Source organism: Gossypium arboreum, chromosome 4 (genome assembly GCF_025698485.1).
Source record: "Gossypium arboreum isolate Shixiya-1 chromosome 4, ASM2569848v2, whole genome shotgun sequence".
NCBI classification, from domain to species: domain Eukaryota; kingdom Viridiplantae; phylum Streptophyta; class Magnoliopsida; order Malvales; family Malvaceae; genus Gossypium; species Gossypium arboreum.
In genome coordinates this window covers 25,069,990-25,076,745 of record NC_069073.1, presented here as the reverse complement: position 1 = coordinate 25,076,745, position 6,756 = coordinate 25,069,990, and the positions used below count along the sequence as shown (strand labels likewise).

General features: G+C 37.9%; 1 non-coding gene across 1 annotated transcript; it reads left to right on the top strand.

Moving 5' to 3' along the window:
• The first annotated feature begins 219 nt into the window (after positions 1–219).
• Positions 220–326, top strand: LOC128292061 (small nucleolar RNA R71). The gene has a single exon (XR_008282046.1). It is a non-coding gene; the product is annotated as a small nucleolar RNA R71 (small nucleolar RNA).
• Positions 327–6,756: the final 6,430 nt, after the last annotated feature.

Genomic DNA, 6,756 nt, shown 5'->3' with positions numbered 1-6,756 from the left:
AGTATAGTAACCGAATCGACGTTATAAACGCCTGCTGTTTTAGTTGGCTTAGTCCTGATGACTTGCCACTGATAGTTATTCAGTGACATCTCCTCTACAAACTTATAAGCATCTTCAGGTGTTTTATTATTGATGGTTTCGCCAGTAGTTGCGTCAACCATTTGTCGAGTCGAAGGATTCAGGCTATTATGGAATGTTTGAACCTGAAACCAAAGCGGTAACCCATGGTGAGGGCACCTTCTCAAAAGGTCCTTGTATCTCTCCCATACATCGTAGAGTGTTTCTAAGTCCATCTGCACAAACGAAGAGATATTATTACATAATTTGGCCATTTTAGCAGGCAGAAAATACTTTAAAGGGAATAACCGAAGACGAATGGCATCATCAAAACCACTATTAATTTTAAATGTATCGCATAGTTCCAAAAAGTTTGCTAAGTGAGCGTTGGGATCCTCATCTTGCAAACCATCAAACTGAAAAAATTGCTGTATCATTTGAATAGTGTTAGGTTTTAGTTCAAAAGTATTTGCAGCTACAGCAGGTCTAACTATGCTCGATTCAGTTCCTGTTAAAGAAGGTTTAGCATAATCATACATAGTGCGTGGAGCAGGATTTTGATTAACCACAATTACAGGAGGTAGCTGATTGTCTTGGTTTTCAGCCATCTCTTTGGTTGGGGGTTGAGTATCGTCCTCTTGCTCGTTTTCTATGTATCTTAAGTAATTCCTTGAGGGAAATTGAAGGGAGATCTTTAGTCTTGATGATGAATCCGGCTTCTGAGATGAATCAACCGGCTTCCTTTAAGTAATTCCTTCCTTCCTCCCTCTGTGTCCCCTTACTTTCCTCCTCTAGGGTGTATTTATGGGCTTTAGAATGCCTAGAAGCCCTAAAAAATTGGCCTTTTCCGAATTGGACTCAACTTGGGCTCGACAGGGACACGCCCGTGTGACACGCCCGTGTGAGTCGTGCTTCGAATCTGCCAAATTGACACGGTCGTGTGGTCTGCCCGTGTGAGGAGGTCCAGGCCATGTTGAATTCGTACTTTGGCCCATTTTCTCTATTGTTTGGCCCGTTTCTCATTCCTTTCGCTCTCATATGCTCTCCTAAGTATAAAATATGAAATTAAAGCATTGGGAGCATCGAATTCACCAATTCTAATGGAAAATCATCCACAAATTGCGTTAAGCATGGGGTAAAAATATGTATAAATTATGGTTTATCAATTACACACTGAGTTTTCATAAACTCACCCTTCTATTTTATCTGTATAGGTAATCCCCAGACTTAAACGGATCGAAGCGGCGGAGGACTTAGCGGTGGACACACGACCCCTTTTTTACACTATTTTCATACTTAATTAGATTTTTAAAGTTTTATTTGGGTTATTTTACTATAATAATGGCCTCTATGGATTTTTGCTTTAAATTTTGGATTTTATACTGCTTTATATTTTATGTCTACTAGTGGTAGGTAAAATACTGTGTTTTAGCAAAATACCTACAATGACACAAACTGTTTTAAAAAGCTTCCGCAATGTATAAAGTTTTGAAAACCAACGACTGAATCAAAACCACGACTTTCAAAATTAATAAAAGATAATGAAGAGTTCTGAATGGAAAATGTTTTAAGGTAAGTTACGATTTTCCAACACAAGCTACGGTTTTCAACCACACTACCATGTGACATCGCCAGATTCGGATATAACGTCCAGGCCGGATTTGAGGTGTTACAGATCTGGCCTTGTGTCCCTACATACTTAAAATGTAAAAATAGATGCTCAGAATTGATCACACAGCCTGGCACACGGGCGTGTGGCTTGGTCATGTGACCCCTGCACCTACACACGGTCTAACACATGGGTGTGTGACCTGACCTTGTGACCTAAATCAAAGAGTTACACAGCCTGAGACATGGGCCTGGCCCTGGCTGTATGAACCACAGGGCCTGACCACATGGGCGTGTGATTCTTGCGCCTAGAAAAAAATTTTGGGATTTTGCGAAAAATTCTTTGAGTACCCGGTTTAGTCCCGACTCGTTTCTAATGCATATTTTGAACCTCGAAGGTTTATATAAGGGACTTTATGATTGATTTCTGATATGAATAATTTATGAAGTAGAATATCTGTTATTTGATCTGTAAATTTTGGTTATGCTCTATAACCTTGTTGCAGTAATGGATTCAGGTTAGGGGTGTTACAGGTTAAAACCAATCTAGTGCAACGACAATGGTTGCATTCACTAGCTACTTTTTTAATTGAATAAAGGCATCCAGACATGCATCGTCAAAAACGAAAACTTTCAATGCTGTTCCAACAATGAGCATAAGGGCCTTTCAATTTTTGAAATCTCTAATAAACCTTCGGTAAAATCCCACATGTCCAAGAAAACTGCGAATACCTTTCACGTTTGTTGGTGGAGCTAATTTCTCAATGATTTCCACCAGCTTTGTCTACTTGAATGCCTTGACTAGAGATGTGATGTCCTAACACAATGCTTTCAGTTTCACGAATGACATTTTTCCTAATTTAGGATAAGATATGTATCCTTACATCGCTTCAATACTTTATCCAAATTGTCAACACAATGATCAAAATCATTCTCATAGACTGAGAAATCATCTATAAAAATCTCTAAAGAGTCTTTGATCATATTTGAGAATATTGCCATCATGCACCTTTGAAATGTTTGGTGCATCGCAAAGACTGAAAGGCATACGGCGAAAAGCAAAAGTACCAAAGGGCAAGTGAAGGTTATTTTTTCCTGATCCTCCAGAGCAATAGCAATTTGATTGTACCCAGAAGAGTCATCTAAAAAGCAATAATAGGCCTTTCTAGCAAGTCGATCCAGCATTTGGTCAATGAAAGGAAGTGGGAAATGTGGCTACATTCAATTTGCGTTAATCCATACAAACTCACCATCTTGTGGGAATATGTATAGGAATTAATTCATCCTTACCATTGCGAACCACAGTGATGCCACTCTTTTTAGGTACCAATTGCATTGGACTTACCCAATTACTATCAGAAATTGGGTAAATAATTCTAGCATTAACCTATTTTATGATTCGTTTAATCTTTTTTGTTGTTCAATCGATTGCTTGTCATTTTCTTCTAACTTGATCTTGTGTATGCAAAAAAAAAAAAAGACTAATGTATTGAATATTAGTAATACTCTAAGCAATAGATCATTAATTTTGTTTGAGAATATAGACCAATTTCTCTTCTTGAGTTGCATCTAGTGTTGTAAAGATAATAATTGGGAGAGTATTGTGATCACCTAGAATGACAATATAAGATGAGGAGATAGTGGTTTCAATTCTAGAGTAGGAGCTTCTTTAATAGATGGTTTAAAAATTGGGGTTGTACTGTTGGCTAGGTCTAAGGAATCAATCTACCATTCATGCTTGAGTTCAATATTATTAGCTTCAACCATGTTGTCACAATCATCTAATGACTCAGCATCAGATGTCACTGTAAGCTCTTCAAAAAGTATTGTGCTTTGTTCATTGAATTCTTTCTCAATTAGATCATCTAGCACATCGACAGTATGGCATTCTTCTTTGTCTTTGCATTTTAATAGATTCAAAAACACTGAAGGTGACTTGCTTATCTTTAAGTCATATGTTTAGTTCACCTTTGTAAACGTCAACAAAAGTTTGGCCAATGGCTAAAAATGGTCATCCCAAGATTATGGGAACCTCCTTATCTGCCTCGCAGTCAAGTACGATAAAATCAACCGGAAAAATGAATTTATCCACACGAAAAAAGACATCTTTGATTTTCCCTTCAGGTTGAGCCAAGGATCGATTGGCTAGTTGTAAGTCACTACAGTAGATTTCATGTAACCAATTCCCAACTTTCTGAAAGTAGATAGTGGCATTAGGTTAATGCTAGCTCCTAAGTCGCATAAAGCCTTGCCCAAATAATGATTGCCAATTGAACATGGGATGGTAAAGCTCCTAGGATCTTTTAATTTAAGGGACAACTTGTTTGTCAAAACAACACTACAACTTTTTTAAAGTGCAATAGTTTCAATATCAGTGAGCTTCTTCTTCTTGGCCAAGAGGTCTTTCATAAATTTCCCATAACTCAAAATTTGTACAAGAGTGTCTACAAAAGGAATATTGATCTGTAATTGCTTCAGTGTGTCAAGGAACTGCAGATACTACTTGTCATGCTCATTCTTCCTGAATCTTTGTGAGAAAGGTAAAGGTAGAGATACATCTGCTTGTGCCGACACATTTGATTGTGTCAACAGTTTTGAAGGTCGGACATTAGGTACATAAGTGAAAATTTATGGAACTTCTTTGTCTGATGCTTTGCCAAACTCTTCAGATTCAACCTTCTCACCAGTGATTACTCCATCCATATCTTGAGGTGCTACAATGAGTCTATAAGTGGTTCGCCAATTTGTTTACCATTCCTAATAGTGATAGTCTTACAATGTTCTTCCCCTCTAGAACTGGGATTTTCTGTGTCACTAGGTAATGAGCCTAGTGGCCGAGTATTCAAATTCGAAGTAAGTTGTCCTCATTGTGCCTCCAATACTCGAATAGAAGATGAATTCCCTTGTACGATAGCTTTCGTGCAAGTAATATGCTCCCGTGTTTATGCCTCAAGAGTTGCTAATGGGTCAGAAGTAGAAGCTTGAGTGTATAGTTGCTGTCAATGTCCTTGAACATGCTGATTAGGTATTGAAGAGTGTTGTGGCTGCATCAAATTTTGGTGTAGATATGTCTTCCCTTGTTGTGGATGCATCTGAGTGTGTTGATTGTAGTTCTACTGTTGTTGATTTTAATTCCCTTGTCTTGCATTATACTTTCCCTGAGTAGATGTATTCCCATTTTTGAATGTCACAGCACTTTTTCCAGCATTCTGAGTTCTCCAAAATGGTTGGTTGTGTGTAGAGTTGTTGTAAGAGTTACCATAAGAATTGTCGCAGATGTTACTAATATAACAAGTATTCTTTGCATGTTGTGGACAATCTTCATAGCTATGGTTGTCACCACAAATCTCACAACAAAAAGTAGGAACATCAACTTGCTAAGAAACTTGTATAGGTGCAACTGTGACAGCCCAAAATTGACCCTAGTCGGGAGTGGTTTCGGGACCGCTAAACCGAGTCACCGAAATGTTTGAACGTAATATTTATTGTCTAGAATATGTAATTATGAATGTGTGAAAATTTCAAGCTTCGATTTAGTCGATTGCATGTGAATTCAGTTAGTAGGACTTGTGTGACACTTTTGAAAAGTGATAGGCTAATCTATAAGGACCTAATAGTGCATGTAGTCAAAAGGGAGGACTTGCATGTCAAATTCCCCCCCCCAAGTGCTAGTGGCTGGCCATGACAAAGAGTGATGGGCAAAAACATGTCATAAAACATGTTGTGACAATGGTGTATGTAAGAAAAAAATAAAATAATGAGCATGGGAATTGAATAATGAAAGGGAAGAAAAAAAAAGAGAATGGTGTGAGTGTCCCCCCCCTTGCCGTGAGTTGAAGAAAAAGAAAAGAAAATTTTGTTCATCCTTTTTCCTTTCTTTGAGCTGAAAATTCTAAGGAAGAAGAAAGGAGTTCTTGCTCATGGTTGGTTTGGAAGAGGATTAGGAAGAGGTTTGGCCATCCTTGTATCTAGATTAAGGTATGTTTGATGTTGTGCCATGAGATACATGCATGTTTTTAGTTGCTAGCTTTAGTTCTAATTAACCATGGTTCAAATCTTTGCTAAGTCATGGGGATGATATTCGGCCAAGGTGGATTTTGTGTTAATGTCATTGCATGCTAAATGTGAAGCTTGTTAATGATACTTGTGATGGTGGATTGATGACTCTTAAATCTTCTTTTTAGCATTTTTGAGTGAGGCATTAAGTTCCTTGCTAAACCGTGACCAAAATTGAAATGGTATGGGGTTGTAAGGCATTCGGCCATGGTAGGAAGTAAAAGAAAACTATGGTCGTTGTTCATGTTATTTGGATGAGAAATGGTAGTAAGGTGAAGTACAAGTGCTAGTGTTTGATTTACTAGTGTATATGTGCGTATTAGCCTAGTTTTGAACTTGAAACAAAATGGTGTTTAGTCGATACAAGCGACCATACTTGTGGAATGTATCAAGTATTGAAATCAGCCTCAACATAGATGTGTATGTTCGGCCACATGAATGAGTACATATGTTGATGTGTATGTTCGGCCTTAGGTAGCCTATTGATGGCTTTAGCTTGACTTAGAAAATTAGGCTAAGGGGGAATTATTAGCTAGCATGTTGAATTCGATTCGTGATTTCGTACACATGTGGCTCTAATGTCTAATGGATATATGGGCTAAGTACCTTGAGCTTCTCTTTGATGTTTGAATGAATTGTATTGAATTGCTTGATGTAATTAAAAATGTGCATGACCATTGTGTATTCGAGCTAAAGGGTGGCCATATGACCATTTAAACTCCTTGTCATATTCGGCCATAAGCTAGCATAATGAGATTTTAATAAGTTAAATTTGTGTGAATTAGCTCAAGAGCTTAGAGGACCACAGTTGGATAAGGGAAGGAAAAAGTGATCGAATAGTCGTAAATCGCTCGACCACGTCCCGAGGTAAGTCTTGAGTAATGATCCTACTTGAATTATATTGAAATGATTTGTCATGTTATGGCGGATAGCCGAATGTGCGTAGGGACTACGTCGTAAAGTCAATTGAAATCATGCTTTTGTGTGTGGCTATTGAGCCGAAATTGGAAAGGTTTGATAAATGTTTTGTGTGTG